Below are 25,247 nucleotides of genomic sequence, written 5' to 3'. Positions count from 1 at the left end.
CCAGTCTCTACATGTACCAGCAGGAAAAAAAAAAGTTTCTGCTCTACAGAAGGCTTTACATGAGAAAAATTTTAGTTTCAGAAGAGCACATGGGAGAGTAAATTTTGTTTATATTGGACTGGGGGGCTGAATGAAAGATGTGGCAGGGAGAAATGTACTGACAAAGACACTTATCTTCATGATATTTATTTATTTATTTATTTATTTATTTATTATTTTCTTAACGAGAGAGCCAGAGATAAAAAGGGAGAGAGAGGCCCTGGCCGGTTGGCTCAGTGGTAGAGCGTAGGCCTGGCGTGCAGAAGTCCCGGCCAGGGCACACAGGAGAGGCGCCCATCTGCTTCTCCACCCATCCCCCTCTTCTTCCTCTCTGTCTCTCTCTTCCCCTCCCGCAGCCAGGGCTCCATTGGAGCAAAGATGACCTGGGCGCTGGGGATGGCTCCGTGGCCTCTGCCTCAGGCACTAGAATGGCTCTGGTCGCGACAGAGCGACGCCCCGGATGAGCAGAACGTGGCCCCCTGGTGGGCGTGCCAGGTGGATCCCCGTCGGGCGCGTGCGGGTGTCTGTCTGTCTCCCTGTTTCCACTTTTGGGCTCAAACCAGCAACCTTAAGATCATGTCGATGATTCCATGCTCAAGCTGGTGAACCTGCATTCAAGCCAGATGAGCCTGTGTTTAAGCCGGTGACCTCGAGGTTTTGAACCTGAGTACTTAGTGTTCCAGGTCAATGCTCTATTGATTTCTTGCCCAGGACACCTGGAACTAGTCATTACTCTCTTCTAGAACAGTTCTTGAGTTGTAAACATAATGATGGCCTATATTGTGAATGAGAAGGTATGCTATACAATTACAGTAGACTGTTGAAAAAGGATTCAGAATGTTACAGATAGGAATGCTAGAATGAATTTATTTTGTAAAGGTAAAGAACAGCTCCTATTTCCATGTGACACACCTTCTAAGGCAATAGGAGATGCACTGGTATTGGAGCTTTGGAATCTGACCAAATCAACATTTGATATAACGTGTTGGCTGGGATTGACTTTATTGATGCTGCCAGGGAGCTGGATTCTTTGGTATTAATGGAAATAATATTCTTTTGAAATAGTAGAGACTATGTAATGACACTTCAGGGTTGTAACAACAATAAACAACAGATCTGAAGAGAAAACAGGGGGCCTTGATCTGTGTATTCCTCGTAGGCAAAATATTGTGTTAGAATAAAGATTGATCCAGAGATTTTGGCATCCTTCCAGTGAATGTCAGGGTCTGGACTTCCTCCCCTTGTATCTGGGTGACCTCAGTGACTTCCTTGACTAACAGAATATGGTAAAGGTCTCGCTGTTCCAGTTTCTTTAGAGAAGGACAGCTATTATTTTCTATATCTTGGAAGATTTGCTGCAGAAGTGTTTGCTGGACCAGAGCAAAGAGGCAGTGTGCATCTGATTTCCCTGAGCAGTCTGATATGAGAATTCCAAACCATGTAGAGAGGCCAGTAAATGAAATGCCACGTGAAGAGAAAGAAAAAGAGAGAGAAACCAGTAAGCCACATTTACTTGAAATGTAAGTAAAAACCATCTTGGCTAGAAAATTTTCAGGTCCAGATGGTGCATGGATCAGAGACAGATCAACCAGCTGAGCCTTTCCTGAATTTCTGACCCACAGTATTTTGAGTAAAATTAAAACATTTGATTTAAGCCAGTAATTTTTGGACTGATTTGTTAAACAGAAATAGATAATTAGAACAGATGAGTGGACAAATACCGTTTAACTTATGGTACTTGGTAGTTGTATTTTACTGTAAATATATTTATTTCTTCTGAAAATATCAAGAGGTGCAAACAAAAGCAAAAGATGTCTGATAATGCAATGGAAAAGTCTGGTCCCTTGCTTAGTTTCTAGGTCTGTCAGTTCAGACTGAAGGGGATGATGCTCTATCTTCTTGAGGAAGGTCTCTACAATGTCACCTCAATTATATGAAATAAATATTTCTCCAATCTTTACCTAAACTCTAGGTAGGTATTTACTGGCAAATATTCATTAAAAATTAAAATTGTTTAATCATATGGTTATTAAATATAGGAACTGAAATACAAGAAAATGCAAATGATATCATGGTCCTTCTATAAAGAAGAGGGTTCATTTGGCAAGTGAAAAATGTATTTGTCTGTATGTTCGTCCATCCATCCATCCATCCATCCGTCCATCCATCTATCCATTCTGTAAGTTGATTCCTGGCACAGGTTCAACCTTTACTGAGGCTAATGATTTGTGAACCAAAAATGCAGTTATTTCTTTAGTTCTAGAGTTTATCAATTGGGATAGATACACATAGTTGCTAACACAACACCTATACTTATTTTCTAACTGTCATGGTAGGATAAGAAGGGCTAATATATAATCCCAAACCTGATTTCTAACCAAACAAACAAAAAATTAAATAATTAGAAGTAATAAGCTATATCTTATCTTGGGATCTGCATGTTTCAGTTATTAGACCATTGGAAACTAAATTGTCTAATCTTAGTAGTCTTTACTCTATTGATGACATTTTGCTAATTAGACCTGGCAAATACTTTTGATGACCTTTTCAACATTTTTTTTGTGTGTGTGGCAGAGACAGAGTCAGAGAGAGGTATAGATAGGGACAGACAGGAAGGGAGAGATATGAGAAACATCAATTCTTTGTTGCGGCTCCTTAGTTGTTCATTGATTGATTTTTCACATGTGCTTTGACTGGGGGGCTACAGCAGACCGAGTGAGCCAGCAACATTGGGCTCAAGCTGGTGACCTTGGGGTCTCGAACCTGAGTCCTCCATACCCCAGGCTGACACTCTATCCACTGCACCACCACCTGGTCAGGCCAATAATTTTTTTTTTACTTAAGTTTAAAAAAAATTTATAAAGATTCAAATGTTTACTACACCTTTGAAGCATTGAAGTCTAATGATTTGGACATTTCCAGGACCTCTCCCCTAAGTAAAGGTCAAGTTATTTCCATTTTCCTTTCTTTCCACAACTCCTTCCCTAACCCCAGTGAGTAAGAGACATAGCAATTAGTATATACATTTGGGATATTTAGGCTATCCATTGCCACATTTTAGAATCTTGCTTTCTCTCATTTATTACGTGACCCAGAGTTTATCAGTTTGGAGTAAGGCCTAAAACAGTAGAAGACCTTGTAGCAACACCAGCTTCAGTAACCTTTCTCTGCCTCTTTAGACATCTGACTCAGCATGCTTGTTAGTACAGACATGTATAGTGGGACTAGATGTTGTTGTGTGGAGTCCCTGGAAAGACTCAAGAGGTAATTTTAAGATCAGACTTTTTGGATTCTGAAGCAAGCTAGGCTTTCCCTGCAGAGAACTACTCACTGTTTGAAAAACAGCCTTAATGTGCTATTGAAAACTAATAAGAAATTAGCACCTCACCATGAGACAGCAAGTGATTATGTAATAGCAGATGACTATTATGAATTAAATATTTTCATATCTACAAAGTAATAAGGTTTAGAAAGTCACCATTGAAATGGTATATTTAGAGTCAGGGCCTACCAAGTAAATATTATAGAGTAGAAATATTATATTCAGGATAAAGTCTAAAAAAGCCCAGAAGGCCTTCTGGAATCCTGCCTCTGCATAGTCTTTGGGCTAGCGCCCATTTTCTCATACCTGCCTGCCCCTTAGGGCAAAGCACTAGTGTACTGTGGCCCTGGGGGTGGTGGGGGTGGAGCTGTAGAGGAGAACTGGACTTGTGAGATCAGGTGGTATAAGTCAGACTTCTTAGGGATGAGTCGGGGGGGGGGGCTCCAATACCCATATGTTTCTTATCCCAGGACTCCCACCACCTGGTAAAACTCTTGAGATCGGGTTTTTGGATGTGGCAGCACAGCCTGAACAACAACAACAGAATGTTCGTGAAAACTCTCTTCCGTACTAGACAAACTGCACAAGCTATCAGACTAGGTGGCCAGACTCATTCATGTCACATAAATCTATTATGACACCTCTTCTTTAACATATACTTATAGTTTCCTATAATATTCCTTATGATTAGCTTATGGAGGAGGGGAAAAAAAATCTTCCCTGGTTTATAGATGTAGCAAAACATGATATATTTGTGCATGCTGAAGCGGACTGTTATTGCTCTACAGATCCAGTCAGAGGTGTGTCTACAAGTAGGGATAAATGCATATGAACACTTCTAGACAATAGCTAAAGTTTTGATTAATTAGACGGGACCTCTAAACAATTGAGAATGGAATATTGTAGCAAACAGATCTGAAAAAGAAGCATGTAAATTTACATATGGGAGTGAGCACAAAGCATATGAATTTTAGTTTCTCACACTATTATCTACCAGGGAACATCAATCCATTGCATAAAAGACATTCAATAAGGACTGGGTAGATTGGCTAATTTCTCAATGTCAGACAATCTCTCTCATCTAGTACCCCAGCATTTAATCAAAAGATTAAAAAATGGAGTGGTGGTAGTAGCAAGGAAAGAGGATGTTCATGATCAACAAGGGCTCCCTGTTTTCAAACTACTGCCATTGTTGAAAGTCCAGTCTGCTAGAAGAAGAGACTAGTATGGAGCCATAGATATTGTACAATCCCTTAACCTGCTAGCACCTTGGCACAGAAATTTACCTTTACATATTTTCCAGCTGGCATTGGCCCCACCAACAACACAGTCTGAGTCCATAAAATATGTTTGACTTATTAGCATGAGACCTTGTTAAATGTCACAACAGAGGCAGAAGTCACATTTAAAACAATTGAAATATATACTGATGATATAGTCTATTAAAGATTTAGTCACATCACCAACTTGAGAAACCTGCTATGAATTGAGAAAACTTTCATTCAGGGTAAAATATAAGTCCTATACCAGTATTCAATATATGATTCTATACATCCCTAACCTAGAAGACTTTAGAACCAGACTACGGAATAAAAGTAATATTGCTTTCTCTTAGATCATTTTCACAAGTTATTCACTTGTGGAGTATGTGCATCTCATTCCTACTAATGTAGGCTCTGCCAAGTCTGAAATTGGGTTCACGGAAGAGGGACACCACATAACCAATGTGGGCTTTTCCCGCCAATGTGTCAAAAGTAAATAAAAGATTTACTGTACCAGGGAATATGTCAAGAACTCAACAGTTTCTCTTGATGCGTGGTGGCTGGTGGAAAATGTGAACAGAGTGTTGCTGGAACCTTAGCCCAACAAAGGCAAGGCCACAAAGAACTCAGGTTTTACAGGAATGAAAGTATTTGGCACTATAGAAGGCAAGAAGCCCAAGCCAGGCTGAATGTGAAGGAAATCTAGAATTAAAGGTATAAGAGGGAGCTGATAGTTATTACGACAAACTTTTGTGTGTTTTTTATCTGTCAAAGTAACATTTATACACTACACGTAATATTTACATTTTCCATGGATGATGCATCCCATTTTTCTGTATACATGATCTGACAGAAACTAATCATGCATTATAATTGGTTTTTCTATTTTTGAGTATCCTAAGAACTGGAAAATTAATTTAATTGAAATCTGAGTTAGGTATATTCATTTTTGTTAATGTTATATAGAAATCACATATAAACACCAAAATTCAAAGAACATAATTGCTATTTAATTTAGCATCATATATTGAAAGGGACAAGGTTTGGTATATGTAAATAAGTATTAATAAATACCTGTACTAAAACAAGTGTGGGATAATTTGTACCTTGTTTCTCTCTCTTAGGTAATTATTTACTTGTATCATTTTGTGCCATTTTCTATTATTTTTATTTACATAAAATGGAATTTTCTTTGTTTTTTTATGGTTAACAAGACATTTTATGTTACAGTTTTTATATTTCAAAAACATATAGTGTCTGTATTTAATATATTCTATTTTAAATTCACCTTATTATATTAGTCACTATTCTATTAACACTACTATATATCTTTCAACCATTCTGAATTATTGAATGTTTAGCATTTTTCATATGTATGCTGTCATTTTACTTTGGATTTTACTGGAACAAGTTGCTCATAAAATCTTGACTAGGAAATATTGTTGAATGTACAATAAAATTTCTGATTTTCCAGTTCACTGGCTTAAACCTCATTCCTGCCCTCTGCAATTAAAAACATTAAAATTTTACTTTAGAAATACAAAGATATAGTGTTAAATTATTATAAAAATAACACACTGCTCTTTTGTTGGTAAATTCTAATTGCATACTGGCAAATACTTGGGTATATGTACATTGTTCTTTTGCTTCTCAAGGAGCATATGTTCCTGAAAAAATTCTGCATTAGTTTTTTTTTTAAGTACACTAAGAATCTAGTCAAAATTAACCATATCCATGACATTAGAAAAGTCATTAAATATGCTATAATAAGTTCATCATTCATTTTATCAGAAATATGTGGGAGAGTCAATGTAATAATGTATAAAATCATTTTCAGCGTTATGTAAAAATGTGTTTGAAAGACTAAATACCCTCTCTGCCAAATTTAGCAAACCAGTTTTTTCTTTTTTTATAGTATAAATAGGGGAAAAATATACATGGAGAGTATTGGGCTTAGTGTGGAAAGAGAATCAATTTCCTTGAATGATCTTGGGGGATAAATCTCTTTAAATACCTGAACCTTAATTTCATATTCAGGTACAAAATACAGATGCACAATATACTGTTGAGAGAACAGTAGTTGAGAAACTATATGTAAAATGCTACTTAACTAGTGAAATTATCCTACATTCATATAGGCATGAGAGATCTAGGTGTTTTGGGCTTTGAAGTTTATGCAATAAAAAATAAAGAATACATTTTATAAGTAATATTGGATATGCACATTGATATATATTTAGAATGAGGAAAAATTATAAATTTCAAAGCTAATAAAACTGGAAATTACCACAAATATTACAAAATCCAGAGAAAATATTATCATACTTTTTATAATTTACTCCCTAATACCTTTATAATATTTTTTCTCTATATATTATTTGTGTGAATACTCCTTGATTACTTCTTTTTATACAAATAATTTGAAATAATTTCTATAGATATAATGTAAAGGTAATTCTTTGAAAGATTGTTTATTCTTCATATCTACATACTTCCATTGTGCCTGCTACAGACTATATTCAAATAGTGAGCACATCCTCTGGGCCTATACTTAGGTCATGATGCCAAGAAAGTTGTCACAGTGCCACAAGAATGAGAATAGGAAAAAAGGTTCATAACTGTATGGCAAAGTGAGCAAAATGTTGTCATTAAGCAATAAAAAAGAAAAGTTATTGTGAGGTTATGTTTCTTTTTTTTAATCATTATATTTCTACTTCCTAGCACAGTTCTTGACCCATAAGAGATACTCAATAAATAATTATTAAATAAATTAGAAAGTTTATGACTAGGTATATCTGGAACTACTTTATCCTGATTCCTAGAAACCATTTCCAAATTAAAGGTTCTAATAATAATTGTGAGTGGACATGAACATATCCCATGAAAATTAAATTAAATGTATTCCCTACTCTCCTGCATTTATTACAAAAATACTTGCATATATACTTATGCTAATGACATTTAGACTGAGTCAGATAGAGGAGTAAGGGAAGAATAAAACAGAACCCTGTTAATTTACAAGTTTTAAAAATGTATAATAAAAAGCAATGTGAACACCTTGCAAAAAAGCCCTTTGAAGTGACCTATTTAATGAAGAACTGTGAAACTTTATCTTTATTAGTTTCATGCAAAATTCACCTCTGAATGTATACTCATGGGAAAATGATTCTTTTCAAGAAAGTATCAGAAATTTGTTGTGTAACTAAACAAATAATGATAATTGGAGAAACCCTGACATTCTTCATTCACTTTTTTTTATTAATTTTATTTTTTTAATGGGGCAACATCAATAAATCAGGATACATATATTCAAAGATAACAAGTCCAGGTTATCTTGTCGTTCAATTATGTTGCATACCCATCACCCAAAGTCAGATTGTCCTCTGTCATCTTCATTCACTTTTAATAGACAGTATCTCTCTTAAATATATAGGTAGTGACTGATGGCTTTCAAAATTTATAACATATTAAATAGTCTCAGCACTATGTTTGCCCTGGTGAAAACTGCTCATGAAATCCACCTAGTCACAGCCAGCTCCAGATTTCCTTTCTTTGTTGGGCAGTGTAGGCCCTGGTGCACATTTCTATATACTGGACTTACTCTATAATGTTAGAAGCCTTGCATCTACTGTAACGATTAAGTCTAGTTTATGTTTGTATTCTTAATGCCTAGTACTTTCTTTGGCCAAATATGATCTTACTAAACATTTTAGACTGAATTAATTCTCAAAATACATGTGTATAAAGAACAATGTCTAATAGTACACATAGTTAACCATGCTGTCACAGTAGCATCACAACTGAACTTTCTGCTTCTTGTTATCATTTTTTTTCTGTGGACTACCCTTTACGAGCACAGCATTTATATGTTATGTGTACATATACCACATATGTCACTTCTTTTCTTAAATATATCTAGTGTCTTTCATTCCACATCTAATTTATCTATATAATTTCTGTAACTGAAGGAAACGTTTTATTTTTACTTTGTGTACACTGTGTTACCATTGCTTAGATGCATGCTTTGCAAAGGATGCTTCACAATGAATATTTGTACAATGAGCGAGTAAATGATTCAGTGGCTAAATAGCCATATATGTAATTGTTTTTCGGGTAGACTGTTATCCTGAGGCAGATGGCCACTTTAATCTTAAATTCTAAATTTAATTTCTATATTTGGATTATATTATGTAACACAGCATGTTGATAATTTAAAACTGAAATTTTAGGATTCTTTAGTTTATCAGTGATATTATTTTAAATATATATTTTTACACAATTATTCATTTTATACAAATGATTGATTGAATGATATTTAAATTATTTTATGTTGTACAAATTACTTAAATATTACAGGGTTAAAAAAGAGCTTAGTATTAAACCATGCCAAAGCACTCTTTAACTGCTCCCACTAAAAGAGATAACAGACCTTTTCCATAATATGAAGGAAAGCTCGAAATTATTTTGCTATCACACAGTTTTGTTTTGTTTTTTTTTAAAGAGATGATAGCCCTGGCTGGTTGGCTCAGTGGTAAAGCGTCGGCCTGGCATGTAGGAGTCCCGGGTTTGATTCCCGCCCAGGGCACACAGCAGAAGCACCCTTCTGCTTCTCCACCCCTCCCCCTCTCCTTCCTCTCTGTCTCTCTCTTCCCCTCCCAAAGCCAGGGCTCCATTGGAGCAAAGTTGGCCCGGGCACTGAGGATGGCTCTATGGCCTCTGCCTCAAGTGCTAGAATGGCTCTGGTTGCAACAGAGCGGCACCCCAGATGGCAGAGCATTGCCCCCTGGTGGGCATGGCGGGTGGATCCCGGTTGGACGCATGCAGGAGTCTATCTGACTGCCTCCCAGTTTCCAGCTTCAGAAAAATACAAAAAAAAAAAAAAAAAAAAAAAAAAAAAAAAAGAGATGACAATTCTACAACCCTATTACCATTTGACAGTTACTACTAAATCCTAAAGTGGAAAATAAATCAACAATAAATTATTAACTATAAAATTATAAACAAATCATTTAAAAATATTAGGTGTATACATTCTGAAAATAAGATATTTTTCTTTTTACATTTGAAAAAAACACCTCATAAAGCATTAAGATGAATAATACATTTTCCTTAATTTTAAAGTCAGTTTTTAATGAAAACCTAGTTTTCAAAGACCATAGTTTTTTATGAAGATCAACATGTACAAGTCTCAAAGCAAATGTCTATTTAAGAAAGTTTTAAATAGTACAGAAGCCTACAAGAGTTCACAGTTTAAACACTGTAATTTAATCCTCAGTATATACCCTCTTGAAAAAAAAAAATGTTTCCTCATTTTAGAGATAAAGATATTTAGATTCAGAGTGACTTCACTGTTTTATTTGATCCAGTTTTCTCAGGCATATTGCATAATTGTCAACTCAATTTTTTTTCTAGGAAATTATTATATTATTTCTCCAGCATTGAATAAAAGCTTTTATCCAGGTCTGATTATAAATTTTCTGCTTGGTAGCTGTTAATTTCTTATAGACAAGAATTGCTAAACTGCTCTGAGAATATACAGCCTTATTAGTCTCAGATGACTCAACTCATAGGTTGCAAATGGTGCACTACAGATTGTCCCAGGTCACCCATTCCAAGAGGTGGCAGTACCTAACATCTTGATAAGTGTTTACTACATAGCGAATAAATAATAGAATCTTATTAGATCTTTTCTTTTTAGTTTGCTCTATTTTATAGAATTATTTGCAATTATACTTTTCTCCTAAAAATGAGAATACTTTTATTTTTAACCTCATGCAATTATAGAATGCTAAGTCACACTTTTAGGAACAAGGGGAAAAAATAAATTCTGCTTTCACGTTTTCCAGGGTAAAATGTTTTAATCTCCTTCTTCTCTCATCAAGCCATTTTTGCCTTCATCACAAACTTTCGAAACCACTATTTTGATTATACCAACAAGATCCCTGGTTACATATGCCCATGCCTTCCTTATCTGACTGTGTAGTGGAGAATTAAAGAACCATTTTAGTGGTAAATGTTTAAAGACCATATTAAAATTTAGTATTATTTTTAGGAAAGAAAAATCAATCATTCCATATATTTATTCACTTTTAGCAGAGAAAAAGACATTAAAATTATAAAAGCTTTATAATACACATTTTATTTAAATGAATTTCTCCTACTGTTGATGACTCAGAAACAATGTATAAATAAAATTATAATTATACTATATATTTTATAAATCTTATACATAGTATGTATTGGAGGATTCCTTTGTTCACTTACTACAGAAATAAGCCACATAATGAATGCATTTCAAGTCACTTGCAGAAAGAGTGATTATTAAATCTATACCAAGAATCAGAGAAGGTTTAGAACTCTGTGAAGATTGGCAATTAGAAACAGAACACACAGATCTTACTTGTAACATTAACTTTATCTAATTATACTTCTTTTAGAATAGGATTTAATTTCAACCTTCAGTTTATTTTTCCAATTTGTAGAGTGAATTTATTATTTCAAACTCTAACAATTCTATTAACAAAAATAAACTACAATATAATTTTTATACCTTAAAATATAAACATACATATAGTATTTGTTAAATTTTAATTGCTTCAACTTTTTAATTTATGGAGGAAATCTAGCAATTCTTATCTGTTATGGAAACAGCTACACAATGAAACAAAGAAAGAAACAGTAATTTGTGAAAAAAAAGGAACAGGAGAAGTGATATGGTCTTATCCAGACTGAAAATATGTAGAAAAAAGAAATTCTAGGGTATGTTGACCTTTGTGTAATACTTTCTAAGTACTTGTGCATATTCACATATAAATTGACACATTTTTTATTCCACATGCTTTCTTTGATATGCCATCCATGTCAATTAAAAAACATTTTTTAAAAAAAGGATCTGGCCTGACCTGTGGTGGCGCAGTGGATAAAGCGTTGACCTGGAATGCTGAGGTTGCTGGTTCAAAACCCTGGGCTTGCCTGGTCAAGGCACATATGGGAGTTGATGCTTCCTGTTCTCTCTCTATGTATCCCTCTCTCTCTCTCTCCCCTCTCTCTCTAATACAAATGAATAAATAAAATTAAACAAAAAAGGATCTCTGGACATATTTTATATTTATGTAATTTTAAAAGAGGACATACAGGCCCTGGAAGATTAACTCAGTGGTAGAGCATTGACCTGGTGTGTGGATGTCCTGGGTTTGATTCCCCATCAGGGCACATAGGAGAAATAACCATCTGCTTCTACACCCACCCCTTCATTTTCTCTTGATTTTCCCATCTTACAGCCATTGCTTGGTTGGAACAGTTTGGCCTCTGGCACTGAAGATGGCTTTATGGCCTCACCTTAAGTGCTAAAATAGCTCAGTTATCAAGCAACAGAGCAATGGCCCCAGATGGGCAGATCATCATCCCATAGGGGGCTTGCTGGGTAGATCGTGGTCAGGGCACATGGAGGAGTCTGTCTCTCTGCTTCCTCGCTTCTCACTTAAGAAAAACAAACAAACAAACAAAGAGGACATACAGATGGCCAACAGACACATGAAAATATGCTCAACATTACTTATCTTTAGGAAAATGCAAATCAAAGCCACACTGAGATATCACCTCATCCCTGCAGAATAGTTATTATATATAAAAATAGACAACAAAACATCAGTGTTGGTGAAGACATAGAGAAAAAGGGACCATCACTCACTCTATTGGTGAGATTGTAAACTGATGCTGCCACTATGAAAAACAGTATGAAAATTTTTCAGAAAATTAAAAATAGAACTACTATATGACCCAGAATTTCACTTTTGGGTCTTTATTGGAAAAAAATAAAAAAAAACAGTAATTTGAAAATATTTATATACCACTACTTTATTGCAGCATTAATTACAATAGCCAAGATATGGAAGATACCTAGGTGTCCATTGACAGATATGAATGGATAAAGAAGGTATGGTATATAGATATCTATATAGGTATATATTATACATAGCTAGATATCTAGACACATACACACAATGGAATATTCAGCTACAAAAGGAATGAAATGTTGCCATTTGCAATAACATGAATAAACCTAGAGGATATTATGGAAGTGAAATAAGCCAGACAAAGACAAATGCCATATAATTTTACTTGTATGTGGAATCTAAGAAACAAATCAATGAATAAAACAAAGGAACTCAGAGATACAAAGAAAGAAACTGATGGTTGCCAGAAGAGTGTTAGGGAGGAGAGCTGGGGCATTAGTGGAAGAGTAAAATAAGTGAAAGAAATTCAGAAGTACAAACTACATGCTATACACTTAGTCAAGGGAACATCAATTAGAGAATAGAGAATATAGTCAATAATATCATAATAACTATGCCTGGTGGCAGATGGTACTAACTTTCCATAGTTTGTAAAGTATATAAATATCTAACCAATGTGTTGTACACCTGAAACTAATACATTGTCAACTATAATTAAAAAAAACTTAAAAAAAAACATAATAGATTATATATTTTTTTCAACATAATTTATATATTAATACTAATTGGTCTTTGGTAGAATTTTACACCATGAAGATACTATGAAAATATCATTTTAATGTTTTCTTAAATAAAGGCTTAGCAAACTTTTGCGTAAAGAGCCAAATAATACATAATTTAGAATTCATGGACCATGTAGTTTCTGTTGCCACTGTTCAACTGTCCATCGTAACATGAAAACAGCCATATACAGTAAATGAATGAATGGATTTTGTGTTTCAATAAAACTTTACTTAGAAAAATAGGTAGCAGGCTGAATTTGACTTGTAGGCCATAGTTTGTCAACGCCTGACTTAAACTATTCTATTGTATATGCTGTAAAACCATACAAAATAAAAAATATATATTACCAATAAATTTAGTAAGTAAGGATAACTATCATTGCTTCAAAGTACCACTACGTTGTACTAAGAAACATTACACTTACATTCACCTTGTCCTTTAAAAAAAAACACATAGATAGCATAAAATAGTTTGAAGTAGAAGGAACTTGGAACTAATTTATCAGCCTTGTGAATTCAAAGCCCTCTTCAATTAACCATTATTCTACAGAGGATCTTTAATTTTGGTAGGTATAAGTCTAAGAATTTCCTTTGAGCAAAAATTTGGCTTATCACTAATATTAATATTTAACATTTTTATTTTTAAATTTCTATAATAAAAAAATTAAACTTTTAATTTTTGAGCTGACACAAAAAATCTAAAAAAAATTAGCATTCTATACGTTTTGGGTTTAGTAATTTTTTGTTATATAAAACAGTGATCACAATATAATAATTGTTTAAATATATGTATAGCATAAAAAAATACAAGTGTATTTTAGATTTTTTTTTTTGCCACCTTAACAAATTACCAGACATTTAATAGTTTAAAATAACACCCATATGCTATCTCATACTTCTGTAGGTCAGAAGTATGATTGCAGCTTATCTCAGTTGGTTCTGTGACTTAAAATTTCACAAGGTCAAAATTATGATATTGGCTGAACTGTGCTCCTTTCTGGAGGCTCTGGGGATGCATCTGCTGCCAATCTCATTCAGCTGCCTGGCCAAATTTAGTTCCGTGCAGATGCAGGGCAGAGGTGTCCATTTTCTTGCCGGCTGTCAGCCAAGGCCGTCTCTTTGCTCCTGGAGGCTGTCTGCATCTCTTATGCTTCCCATGTGGCCCCACCAGTAAAGGTAGTAAGTAAAGGCCTACTCACAATTTGAATTTTCTCCTGCCACATCTATTTAACTCCAGCTGAAAAAAAAATTATCTGCTTATAAGGGCTCATGTGATTAGATTTGATTCATTGAGATCATACATGGTAATCTCCCTATTTTGAAACCCTTAACTTCATTCATGTATGAGAAGCCCATTTTATCATGTTAAATTATGCATTCACGAGTTCCCGGGATTAGGAAGTGAATATTTTTCTTTTTTTCTCTTTTTGAATTTATTAGGGTGACGCTGGTTAATAAACTTATACAGATTTCAGGTGCACAGTTCTACCTCCTCTGTATAGTGTATTGTGTGTTCACCATCCCAAGTCAAGTGTTCCTCCATCACCATTTATCGCCCCCTAGCCCTCCTCCACCTCCCGCCACCCTCCTTTCCCTCCTGCAGTTTTCACATTGTTGTCTGTGTCTATAAGTATTAATAATTTTCTCTGCATAAGCCTTCACCTTTTTTACCAAGCCCCCCAACCCTCATCCTCTCTAAGAGATGTAAGTCTGTTTGTATCTATGGCTCTGTTTGTTCTTTTGTGAGGTATTTTGTTTGTTTTTGTTTTTGTTTTGCAATTTTTTTAGCTTTTATTTATTGATTTTAGAGAGCAGAGAAAGAGAAAGAGAAAGGAAGGGCAGGGAGAAGGAGCGAGAAATATCAGCTCATAGTTGCTTTTCATATGTGCCTTGACCGAGTGTTGGTCAAATAAGTTTGTAAAATACGATTTTTATGTTTGTTCACTTATAGTTTGCATTGGAGGCTGGGCAGTGCCAAGTATATGTGGTCTGTGAAATTGTAAATTACCTTCCTTCTTGGGAAGGGCTATTGTTTTGCTAATGTTTGCTGGAGGAGAGGTTTTAGCGCCAGAAAGTTTTGAAAAGGAAGAGAAAAAGGAAGAGGCAGAAAGAAGCCTTGTTTGCAGAATGAGAGCAGAGAGAAAGCAGAGTTCTGAAGGAAAAGTCATGTTCGCAGGGAAAGAGAAGGTGTGTTGATGGGGAACCAGAGCTGAGGGGCTTTGGAGCTCCGCTGAGACTGGTGGGGCATTTAATTCCAGGAGGAACCAACAGATTCTCCTGGTTGTGGAACCAAAGAAGGTGTAAGGGCTTTGGGAGCTCTGAATAAGTGAAAGGGAAGTGTTTTCTCTGTGTGTTGCTTGTCAGCCGGTGCAAGACTTGGAATGGCCCATCATTTTTTGGCTCCACTGTTTCTCTACCATTTGCCAGAATTCAATGAGAACCTGCATGTGCATTGCTGCTATGGCAGCGGCTAACAGCCGTACACCAGCCTAGTGCAGAGTTTTGAATCCTCGACCTTAGCATTCCACTGTATTCCCAGGGCAGGCTGTTCTTTTGTTTTTTGTTTGCATTTTGGGGGGCTTTGCAGAACATTTGTGGAAATACCAGAAGGATAACATTGCATGTTGCATAAAGTTTAATGACAAAAACACTCTGTAGACATGGTTCCTTCTAAATTTCCCTAGTTGTACCACCAATGTGTGTGTGTGTGTGTGTGTGTGTGTGTGTGTTGGGAGGGGGGCAGTGATTCTTTCATTCTGTTCTTCTGTTTTCTCTTTCCATCTTCCGCCTTAACGTCTAGTCTTGCTGACTTGTACCTTCTTTGATCCAAGATTGTTCCCCCTAGAACCTTAAACCTTGCTCCTCTCTTAAGCAGCACTGTTGAAATTGGCCTCAGTTCTTCCAAAATCATGCAGCAGATATTAATCTCAATCACAAAAGTGAGATACAAAGTTTCAGAACTTTTCTTTTACTATAATTTAAATGAGCTCATGAGTCCCAATTTTCGCAAGTAGCAGATAATCAAAAACTGCCAAATCAGTGTAACTCAGTCACCTTTAGTTTTAAATACAGTCATTGCAGGATTTGAATTTATGACTTCCTCCTTCTCCTTTAATCTTCAAAGCTACTTCCATCAGCCTGTCTTTTAAATTTTTCAATTACAGTTGACAAACAATATATTAGTTTCAGGTGCGCACATGGTGGTTAGACATTTATATAACTTATAGAGTGATCCCATAATAAGCCTAGTACCTACTGGACACACTAAAATTGTTATTAAAATATTATTTACTATATTTTTTATTTATTTATTTACTTATTTTTTGTATTTTTTTGAAGTGAGAAGCAGAGAGGCAGAGACAGTCTCCCGCATGCCCCAGACGGGGACCCACCTGGCATGCCCACAAAGGGGCGATGGTCTGCCCATCTGGGAGGTTGCTGCATTGCAACCCCATTGATTCTAGCACCTGAGGCGGAGACCATGAAGCTATCCTCAATCCTGGGCCAACTTTGCTTCAATGGAGCCTTGGCTGTGGGAGGTGAAGAAAGAAAGAGAAAGGAGGTGGGGAGGAGGGAGAAGCTGATGGGTGCTTCTTCTGTGTGCCCTGACCGGGGATCAAACCCAGGGCTTCCACATGCCAGGACGACCCTCTACCACTGAGCCAGTCAGCCAGGGTCTATTTACTATATTCTTTATGTTGTACTTTACCTCCTTATGACTATTTTAAGTGAAGTAAATCAGACAAGGAAAGATGAATACAATCGTGATTTAACTTACATATAAAATATAAAAAACAAAATAAACAAAACAGAAACAAACTCATAGATACAAAGAACAAACTGATGGTAATCTGGGTGGTTGGGGGACTGGGTGGAAAAGGCAATGTGATTATGAAATATAAACTGGGCAGTCACAGAATAGTCGTAGTCATGAGAGCTGTCTTGATCTCTTTTTGAGGGCTAAGTAGCACAGTTGCTCTTTGTGCATATTAATATTTTACTATAAATTCTGAAAGTAAGTAGAGATGATATGCTATATAATTAATCTAAATGTTGCCCTGGCCGGTTGGCTCAGCGGTAGAGCGTCGGCCTAGCGTGCGGAGGACCCGGGTTCGATTCCCGGCCAGGGCACACAGGAGAAGCGCCCATTTGCTTCTCCACCCCTCCGTCGCACTTTCCTCTCTGTCTCTCTCTTCCCCTCCCGCAGCCAAGGCTCCATTGGAGCAAAGATGGCCCGGGCGCTGGGGATGGCTCTGTGGCCTCTGCCCCAGGCGCTAGAGTGGCTCTGGTCGCAATATGGCGACGCCCAGGATGGGCAGAGCATCGCCCCCTGGTGGGCGTGCCGGGTGGATCCCGGTCGGGCGCATGCGGGAGTCTGTCTGACTGTCTCTCCCCGTTTCCAGCTTCAGAAAAATGAAAAAAAAAAAGAAAAAAATAAATAAATGTTATGAAGATGTTGAACCCCTTTTTATATAGTTATTTGGTATTCAAATTTTTCTTCAGAGAAATGCCAGTTTTCTACCAGGTTACTGAACTATAAATATCAATCACATATATTCTGGATGCTCTTTCTCAGTTTATGATATGCTTTAAACTTTCTTTAATGTTCCTGAAGAACAAAATGTGTTCATTTCTGGGTTCTCTGTTCTGTTCCATTGATCTATATGCCTATTCTTATGCCAGTACTAAACTGTTTTGATTATAATAGCCTTGTAGTTTAACTTGATAACAGGAGATGTGATACCTCATACTTTATTTTTTATTTTCAAGATTGCTGAGGCTACTCATGTTCTTTTTTGGTTCTATATAAATTATTGGTATATTCATTCTATATATTGAAAATAAATTCCACATATAAGTGAGATCATATGATATATTTGTCTTTATCTGCCTGGCTTATTTCACTTAGCATAATAATCTCCAGGTCCATCCATGCCATCACAAAGGTAAGATTTCTCTCTCTTTTTTTCATGGCCGTGTAGTATTCCATTGTGTATATGTACCACAGCTTTTTAATCCACTCATCCATTAACAGATATTTGGGCTGTGTCCAGATCCTGGCTAATGTAAACAATGCTGCAATAAATATCAGGATCAGTTTAAAAAATAAAATTCTGTACATTTTTACTGAACTGTGTACTTTTTGAGGTTAAAAATAAACTGTCTGAATAATTCAGTATACAACAATATAAAATGCTATATCTCAATCAAAATTAAAGAACCCAGACACATTAATATCTACCATAGTCATAACTGCCTTAACAAGCAATGTTGATTGCTAAATCTTAGTTTAATCTATGTAATGCAAATGGCAATAATGGATATAATTTAAAAATTATAGGCCCTGGCTGGTGGCTCAGTGGATATAGAGTGTTGGCCTGGTGTGTGGACATTGGGGATTGGATTCTTGGTCAGGGTACACAAGAGAAGTGACCATCTGCTTCTCCCCCATTCCTCTTCTTCTTCCCTCCCTCTTCCCTTCCTGCAGCCAGTGGCTCAATTGGTTTGAGCATAGGTGCATGTGCTGAGGATGGCTCCATTACAGCATATCAGCTTCAGGTGCTAAAAATAGTTTGGTACTGAAGCATTGGCCCCAAATGGGATTCCTGGATTAATCTTGGTTGGGGTGCATGCAGAAAAGAGTCTGCCTCACCATTTCCCCTTGTTTCCCCTAATTTAAGTTTATGATATTTTAGGTTTTATTATTTTGAAAAGTTCGCTATACTCATAGTTTTATATTGGTTGTGATAGTGCCGATAACCTACTGTCAACTAAGATAAAGTTCTTAATTTACATTATCATTCAAGTAAAAATATACATATTTTTTTATAAAATGACAAATATAAAGTTCTACATTTTAATTGGGCAATAAAGATATTGATTACAACAATAGACAAGATGTAGGCACAATATTGAAAGTAAAGAAATTAGTCATATTTATTTATTTTAAGTATTGATTGATAGATTGACAAGCATAAATTGTGACTCTTACCGTCATGCAACACATCTTAAAAAGTATTTTGCCTCACATTTTACATGAGATCGATTTTAATTTTTTTAATATTTGAACTTTCAGACTGAAAATATAAAATATTATCATAATCTCACATTTTTGTTTCATAGCTCCAACATCTAAAACCAACTGCTGCTTTACTGCACTCTTAATTATTTCAATTTTCAGAGTATCACTTTCACATATTATATTTGTTGTTAATTGAGAAAGACTGAGCCTCTATTATATCTTCTTTATCAGTATCAGGATATCTTTTCAACCTGAATAAATAATCATCACATACAATTTTGATTCCACAAGAACATAAACTGTGGTTTATACTTGGAGGATCACCAAAAATTGAAACAAGAGTGATTAAGCAATCCTGAATAACATAAATTATGCTCCAATATTATTAACAATTAAGTATTTTGACTTTTTTGAGTCGAAACAAAGAAATGATAGTCAATACAATGAATTTAAAGGTGAATGTTTTTGAAGGCTAAGTTTGGGTATAACATAAATCTGTGCATATATATTGAATAACTTCCAAAAATGGTTTCATATCACTACTGCTTACTTGAGGAGATTTTCACTTGCTTACAAAAACACTGAGTACTCTAATAAAGTCATAATAAAAATAATATATTAATGAAAGTTACAAGGTTTATGATTTTTTAAATGGCTTGAATCATTTACATACCCACCAAAATTTTATGGCTGTCCAAATATAAGTACCTTTTCTTATTTATCAACAATTTTTTTTATTATTTATTGATTTATTTTAAAAAGACAAAGAGAAAAATGGAGGGAGAGAGAGAGAAGCATTCATTTGTTCCACTTAATTATGCGTTCATTGGTTGCTTCCTATACGTGCCCTGACCAGGAATCAAACTTACAACCTTGGCACTTTGGGACCATGCTCTAACCAACTGAGCTACCCAGCCAGCAGAGATTATTCATAAGAATTTAATTATCTTTTCATAAAGCTCTCAAAGTTTTGAACTAAATGGATGGTATTATTGTCACTTGAAATTACATATGTATTTTCAAATTTGCTATAAATCTCCTCTTTCATTAAAAGTTAAATAAACAAGTCATTGATAAAACTACCAAATAGTATAAAAATATTTCAATAATATTTATATTATTTGACTCAATTAAACATATGCATTTAATTTGAGGTTTACAAATAGAAGTACAATAGAAACTACAATCGAATGTTGATTAATTTTTCTCTATCAAAATATTTAAAATTGCAAAGCAATTAACTAAGCTAAAAGAGAAAATGGTTCAGGGGTAAATCTTTTTAACTTAACTTTATTAAAATTATGTAAAGCTAATAATGACAGAGTAAAAATATAATAGCTGTGTAAAAAAGATATGCTTTATTTGATCTCCTTCATGTACTTTAAGTCCAGAATTAATCAGTACACGACTGAATTAGCTGGTCAAACCTTTATTTGGGAACCCAACTTCTTCTCAATGAATTGTTATTCTTATGTTAGAACATGAGTTTCATGATTCCAGTCAATATGCCAACATTTCAGTCATCATGAAAGGAGGAGGAGACAAAGAAGGGCATACCTCCCTTTGAAGACTATCTCAGATGCTCTATCCAACATTCCCCCGTATAACCCGTTGGGCAGAATTTAATCTTGTGGTCATACCTAGATGACTGAGAAATGCCATAATTATAACTAAAGTGGGAAAGAATTATATTAAAGGAAGGATAGAAAAGAGCTGTCAAAATTTTTAATAAATTTCAATTTTTAATGTACTGGTAGTCATTTTATGTTTTCACACTTTATATTATTTGCATAAAATTTATTTGTTAATAAATTTGTTTATTATGTTAGGAAAAAAATTGGATAGCTTTATAAAAACTTTATTTAAACCCTTTACTCCTTTTTTCTTAAAAACTGTTTTCTAGTTATTCATCTTTTTCTTTCTGGAAGATATTTATTTTTCAACTAATTTTATTCTACTCTGTAGAAATAATATAAGTAATAAAAATATATTGAATTTTAATATTTTACTTTTTTATGTTAGTTGTACTAATAGTCAGTGTTATAGAATTAGTATTTTGGCCAATAAAAGAAATGAATATATTATATTCAAGAAAATGAAGTAATTGTAAAATAACTGCTTTATATATGGAAGATGATACAAATATTTGACAAATGACAAACTTGTCCTTTAATATATTGTAGTTCTGGAAACCATTAAAAAGTGGATTAACAGTGGATGATATTAAAACAAAGGTAATCTTTTTTCTTCTTCTTAAATGCCATAATTCAAATAACGAAGATGTTAAGAACTTACATGGTTATGCTTTATGAATGACTGGATCACTTTAGTTTGTGTTTTCACCTCTATTGACTTTATAGAAGGTGTCTCTTTCTCATGTTGTCTTGTCAAAATACTTTCCTTTTATTTCTTTCTTAATTTTTAAATAATGCTTACATATTTTTTGGTCCTGGTGACTGGAGTATGACAAAAAATATCCACCTGTTTTATTCAATGAGGCTATTTTTATGCAAATTATATTTTCTGTTATTGGAATCTGCTACTTTATCTCTTATATTATTACTTCATCCAGAATTGACATACTTGCTTAATCCCCCCATCACACTCAGAAAGAGTTAACTCCAGAATGGAAACTTTAACAGGAATTTACTTATTGCTCTACAGTAATTATAGAGAATTTTGATGTGGAATTCCTTTAACATGAGCCTAAATATATTTTCTCTTAATGTTATAATAAAGAGTTTTGAAAGGACCCCTAATTGGGAACTCCTCTCTCAAACCCCCCCTTTTTTTCAGGAATTTATTTTTTTCAATGCTTTTTTTAACTTTTTTTTTTACTTTTTTAAAATTAATTTTAATGGGGTGACATTAATAAATCAGGGTACATATGTTCAAAGAAAACATCTTCAGGTTATCTTGTCATTCATTTATGTTGCCTACCTGTCACCCAAAGTCAAATTGTCTTCCATCACCTTCTATCTGGTTTTCTTTGTGCCCCTCCCCTCCCCCCTCTCCCTCCCTGTCTTCCCTCACCCCACCCAGTAACCACTACACTCTTGTCCATGTCTCTCAGTCTCGTTTTTATGTCCCACCTATGTATGGAATCATGCAGTTCTTAGTTTTTTCTGATTTACTTATTTCACTCCGTATAATGTTATCAAGATCCATCCATTTTGTTGTAAATGATTTGATGTCATCATTTCTTATGGCTGAGTAGTATTCCATAGTATATATGTACCACATCTTCTTTATCCAATCATCTATTGAAGGGCTTTTTGGTTGTTTCCATGTCTTGGCCACTGTGAACGATGCTGCAATGAACATGGGGCTGCAAGTGTCTTTATGTACTAACCCCATTCTTGACACAAAATAAAGCTCAAGTAACCTTAGGATCAAGAAGTGCCTATGCACTTGTGCAACTTTGAGTTCTATTACTGTGCAAGAATCAAGTAGAGTACATGTTATTGACTGATCTTAACAGAGTTCTGTACTCTCTTGCCAACTGCACACTACAGTCTAACTCCATCTACATACTAGATGTCCAAACACTCAAGAGAAAATATATACATGAGAACAAGTTTTAATTTTAGAATTTTCTTGGCTTGATAGAAAGACTATTCAAGTAATAAAATTACAGATAAATTGTGATACAGTATGGGCTCATCTTCAGAAAGTACTATTCAAGAAATGCAAACAACACTACAAAGAGATACCACCACACACTTATTAGATTGGTTATTATCAATAAGAAAGATAATAACAAGTGCTGGAGAGGTTGTGGAGAAAAAGGAACCTTCATTCACTGCTAGTAAAAATGCAAATTAGTGCAACCATCATGGAAGAAAGTACGGTAGTTCCTCAAAAAATTAAGAACATAACTATCATATGACCCAGCAATCCCTCTACTACCATATTCATCACAGTATTATTCACAGTGGCCAAGACATAGAAACAACCAATCAAGATGTGATACAAATATACAGTAGAATACTACTCAGCCATAAGAAATGATGACATATTGCCATTTTTGACAACATGGATGGACCTTGAGAACACTATACTGAGTGAAATAAGAAAATCAGAAAAAGCTAAGAACTATATGATTTCACACATAGGTGTGATATAAAATTGAAATTCATGGACACAGATAAAAGTGAAATGGTTACCAGGGGGAGGGGCATATGGAAAAATAAAGAGGGACAAATATATGGTGATGGAAAATGATTTGACTTTGTGTGATGACTATACAATATAATCAATAGTTCAAATACTACAGAAATATTTACCTTAAACCTATCTACTCTTATTGGTCAATGCCATCCTATTAAATTTAATTTTCTAAATATAATTTTAAAAAGTGCTGGTCATCCTTAGTTTTTCCTCATTGAAATATTGCATTTCAGTTGGGGGATTGTATTCCCTTGTTCAAAGGAGATTTTTTAAAAGACTTGTTTTCAGTTCAAAGCTTTCTTCAGCTGATAACCATCAGGGAGCATCAGAGATGAGGTGACTCCCTAATAAAAGCAGGCTTAGGTTTTTATAGAATGACAGAAGGTTGGATATGTGTCCTTCTTGTTTTGGCTCAGGTGGCAGGTTTGTCTTTAACCGAATCTTGGGATTAAAAGTTGTTCTTGCATTGGTGCCTCTTGCTTTCAGAGAATGGCATCATCCTGATAACCACTAAAATAGTAGTTTCTGAGAGCCGTATTCACAGTTTGTTTCTGAGAGCCTTGCCTTTGGTGAGTTATGGTTCACCAGGAGGGAGAAATAAGAAAGGAGGCAAGGGTAGATGGCAAAGGGAAAACTTGGGATTTCACTTTCATATTTGCTTAGCTCTTTTACATCTAGAAAGATATCACTTGTTCGATAGTGGAGTTCAATTAAAAAATGTTTTCTTTTGTGAAAATTACATTATGTGTATAATAGTTTTTCTTCTTTTTCCAAGAGGAGGGAAAATAAACAGACTCCCGCATATGCCCTGACAATGATCCATCAGGCAACCCCCATCTGGGGTCTACGCGCTGCCCATCTGCAGCCATTCTTGCAACCAAGCTATTTTTAGTGCCTGAGGCAGAGGCTTCAAGGCATCATCCTCAGTGCCCAGCCTTATGGCTTGAACCAACAGAGTCATGACTATGGGAGGGGAAGAGAGAGAGAGAAAGGGGTGCGGGTAAAAACAGATGATCGCTTCTCCTGTGTGCTCTGACAGAAATCTAACTAGAACAGACACACACACCAGGCCAATGCTCTAAAACTAAGCAACCGCCCAGAGCATGTGTATAGTTTTTGAGGAAAAAAAGAAATTTTCCAAAATATTGGAAACTTCATATTGACATCTAAGTGGTTTCAGAAGGCAGCATAAAATTTATCAACCCATCTAGACTTTCTATCTGCTCAACAAATATTAACAGGAATTTTGTGAACATAGAATAAAATAATATACTTAACACATTTATAAAAGAAGAGGGACACATAGAATCATCTAGAATTTACAGATTATCTGGTAAGATGTGCACAGGTGCAAAAATTTTAATAAACTTGCCTGACTAGGAAGTGACATAGTGAATAGAGCATTGACCTGCAATGCTGAGGACTCAGGTTCAAAACCCCAAGGTCACTGGCTTGAGGGCAGGCTCACTGGATTGAGCACAAGGTCACCAGCTTGAGTGTGGGATCATGGACATGACCCTGGATTGAGCAAGGGGTCACTGTCTCAGCTGGAGCCCCCCCCCATTAAGGCACATATGAGAAAGCAATCAATGAACAACTAAACTGCCACAACAATAAGTTGGTGCTTCTTATCTCTCTCTCTTTCTGTCTTTGTCCCTCTCTGTCTCTCTTTCTCACTCTCTTAAGAAAAATGTAATAAGGTTTAGAATACAACATGGGTATTATTAAAGATCAGTTTCGGAAATCTGATTTAATCTTTTAATTCAAAATAATATAGTATTGAGCAATATATTAAATGCTAACACTGAATAAAGGAAGCTGAGACAAAGTTTAGTCAGAAAGAAGAAATAATATTTTCAGTGGTAAAACACAACAGTTCCTCACAAGATGCCATGGGCAACAAAGCCTATTTTA

The sequence above is a fragment of the Saccopteryx leptura genome, chromosome 4 (genome assembly GCF_036850995.1).
Source record: "Saccopteryx leptura isolate mSacLep1 chromosome 4, mSacLep1_pri_phased_curated, whole genome shotgun sequence".
NCBI lineage: Eukaryota > Metazoa > Chordata > Mammalia > Chiroptera > Emballonuridae > Saccopteryx > Saccopteryx leptura.
The sequence above is the reverse complement of the archived record's forward strand: the minus strand, read 5'-3'. Positions refer to the sequence as shown.